Source organism: Corvus brachyrhynchos, unplaced genomic scaffold (genome assembly GCF_000691975.1).
Source record: "Corvus brachyrhynchos isolate BGI_N302 unplaced genomic scaffold, ASM69197v1 scaffold30, whole genome shotgun sequence".
Lineage (NCBI taxonomy): Eukaryota > Metazoa > Chordata > Aves > Passeriformes > Corvidae > Corvus > Corvus brachyrhynchos.
The window spans coordinates 774,275-777,939 of NW_008235742.1; positions in this window are offsets into that span (position 1 = coordinate 774,275).

Below are 3,665 nucleotides of genomic sequence, written 5' to 3' on the forward strand. Positions count from 1 at the left end.
AAACAAATAATCCTGGCAAAGTTCTCTTCTCCAGGGTAAGAGAGCTGCTGGATGTTTCACGGTGGTGGACGAAGAAAAGGAAACGAAGCCCAGCTCTTCTCACGCTGCCTGGACTCTCCTTCCCACCTCTGAACTGCGTTTTAAACTAATACCACCAATTTTCCCTTTTTCAGGAGTGAGACTCCTCCAACCCCAGGGCATGGAACCGTGAAACGGCTTTTGTCTTGGAGCTGGCGTCTCTGTTATCAAGGTGAACTCAAGGAGAACAATTGCTTTCCACACTCACTTTTCCCCTCCACAATCAGCTCTGTTTGCTCTCACTGTGGTGCCCCACACCAGCACTGATAGGGATTGGCAATTCAGGGGAATTGCTCCCATATTTGTTCAACGGAAAAACCGTAAACCCTGTGAGGAGGGAAGGGAGAGGATTCTGGGCACAGCCAGAACGCTAATTACAGCTCTTACTGCTAATAGCAGGGGTGAGGAGGAACGCGCAGGGACGTCAGGAAGGGGAAAGGTAGAGCCAAGGTGTACTGAGGGGCCTCCGGATGGGTGCAGCAACAAAGGGCTGGAGAAGAATAGGCTGATTATTGTGGGTTTACTGGGATAAAGTGGGCAAGGATGGTGAGGATCATTCGGTGCTGGAGGGCTGCCAGGGGCTGTGAGTGGGACAGGGAAGTGCTGAGGGGTGCAGCTCCCTCTCTGCAGCTCTGCAGGGACAGGCACATGCACGTTTCCGTCTTAAACGGCTCAGCCTCACTAGAATCTGTAGCAGCCTTTGAGGGACTGAGGATCAAGCACTCTCCCAGCAGCTGTTCCCAGATTTTTCCTGGGAGAAGGGCCTGGGATGAGCTCCCAGGATCCGTTTTCCACACTGAATCTCACGCTGGCCGTGCATAAAGCGCTCCAGTACTTCCTGGGAAGTGGCACCTTCCCTCGGATCACTGCAGCCTGGGCATCACCGCACGGAGAATCACAAGGTGCTGCTTCACCCACGTCTGCAGCCCAGAGAAGCAGCGGGACTGCCGGTGTGGGCTCGCATTCCAGGGGACCCCGGACAATGGGAGCATGGTTGGTGACTGCAGGCAGTGCCAAGGGCTGAGTCACAGCTGCTGACACTTGTCACGCTGAAAGCATTTTGGTATTTATGGAGGCTGTTCCCAGCCGCAGTGCGGGCACAGCGGGGCCAAAGGCTCCTGCCTTCCCCGCCCTCAGCCCAGCCCGCAGCGCCCTGGCCCGGCTGCTGCCCGTCCTGAACTCTTCCTTTCCAGCCTTTGCCCTTGGCTCAGGGATGCAAAGGGCTCTCCGACTGGGATGGTAAGGCCATGGCATGGGGAAATCTGGGAACAGCTGCTGGAAGACTGCTTGATCCTCAAAAGCTGCTACAGATTCCAGTGGGGCTGAGCCGTTGTAAGATGGGAACGTGCATGTGCCTGTCCCTGCAGAGCTGCAGAGAGAGAGCTGCACCCCTCAGCACTTCCCTGTCCCACTCACAGCCCCTGGCAGCCCTCCAGCACTGACTGATCCTCACCTATCTCACCATCCCTGCCCACTTTATCCATAATAATAACAACCCACAATAACTTGGTAGCAGGGACAGCTCACAGTTAAGAACCAGCGCCCTGAAACCCCTCCATGGGACAAACAAAGAGGTGCCCCTTTATTAAAACTCTTCGTTTTGATTTGGGGAATCCATTGCTTCGTCTCTTCCCAGCCCTTGCCCTGCTATTGTCCAAGCCTGCAGGAAAAGGAAGGAGCAGAGGCCCCCGCGGTTCCTTCCTGCCCGGAGCCGGGGCAGCTCCGGGGCTGCTGGGCTGCGCTGGCCCCTCTCCGTGAGCTCCAGCCCCCGGGACCACCACGATGCCAACTTTCACAGGACCACACTGACTGCCAGGCAAAGGAGAGGAAGCTGCTAATGGACGCTAATGGATCTGTGAGGATCCTCCCGGGAGGCAGCCGAGCTGTCCTGAAGGGAGAAAAGCAGCAAACAGATCACTCGCACTTCCAGGGCTGTTCTGGCTGTCGTTCTCAGACATCCCTCGGGGTTACAGCTTCAACAGATTAGAGCAGAGGAAGATTTGCAGCTCCAGGCAAACCACGGAGACAGGTGGGTGGGGAAATCTGGGGCCAGTGCCACTACTCCAGAGGATTTTGGGGATCTCACGCTGTGCCTCGCCAGCATCCCATTTCCACCAGGTAACACCGGCATCCTCCTCCGAGGAGCTCTCAGGTGAAACACTGCTGGGGCTGGATCCTGAACACAGGGATGAGCCTGACCCAGTGCCAGGAGTGACACGCCGGCCTCTTTAATTTTTATTTTGCCATTAGGAGTTTTCAGGACTTTTCTCATGGCAAAAACGTGCCGTGGGGAAACAGAACAAACCAAAAAGAGCTGCTCAGAATTTACAAGAACAAGGATGGTTTTGCCCCTGGTTTTGTGGTTTCCCTGCATGTTTGTGAGTTAGCACTTGTCCTCCCTCTTGCACTTGCCTCTCCCCGGGGATCACCCACGGTGTTACGGCTCCGCACGAGGAAGGGATCAGCTCCCAGACTTTCTCCAGGAACCGACCGCTGCAGTGCCCTTCCCGTGCTCCGCAGGCGGGTCATGCTCTATTTGTTGGCTCATTTCCATACCCGAGTGCTGCAGTGCTGCTTCCTCCAGCCCTGCGAACTCCAGTGCCACGGGCTGTGCCAGCAAAACAGGACCGGGAATGAGCTTGTGACATTGGAAACAGCAGCCCAGCTCCGGGCTCTGCTCACAGCCCAAGCATCACCTTGCACTCGTTTCTATCCCTCTGTGAGACACTTGGAACTTGGTTCCCATCTCCAGAGGGCCCTGAGACCCTCAGGAGGTACCAGAGCAATGAAGAGCATGGTGTTCCAGCCTGGTTTCCATCTGGGCTTTGCCACTGTTGTTCAAGGTTTGGAGGAATGGGAATTGTGCTCGGTGGCCACTGACAGGGGCACCGGGATTTACCTGGTGTAGGGCTGTGTTGGAAGGAGAAGCTGCCAACTGCGGCCAAGAATATTTTTTGTGGATTTCCTGGGCATCACCTGCTCCCTGCAGCAGTGACAAGAAGGGAAGTGGCAACAGCATGTGCTTGGGAGGCACGAGGACATGTGAGCACCAAACGGAGCTTTTAGACCCCTAACAAAAATACTGAAGGGCACCAACTGCACCACTTGCCCCTGCGTGACAGGCACACAGCTCTGAGACAGGTTCAGAAACTTTCCTGGGAGATAATATAGGGAAGAAAACACATAAAAGGTTAATCAGGGCTTGATCCTGGTGGCATCTGCAGCTCCTGCATCCTGCTGCAGTTCCACTCCTGGCAGTACTGTCCCCCAGTGACAACCGTGTTCATAAAATCATAGAATCATGGAATAGTTTGGGTTGCAAGGAACCTTAACACTCATCCTGCCCCACCCCCTCCCATGGCAGGGACACCTTCCACTATCCCAGGCTGCTCCAAGCCCCGTCCAACCTGGGACACTTCCAGGGATGGGGCAGCTGCAGCTGCTCCGGGCACCCTGTGCCAGGGACGGTTCTCCCGGTGGATCGAGGGGTCTCCGGTGGCTCCGGTTCTCCCGGTGGATCGGGGGGGTCTCCGGTTCTCTAGTGGCTCCGGTTCTCCTGGTGGATCGGGTGGATCGGGGGGGTCTCT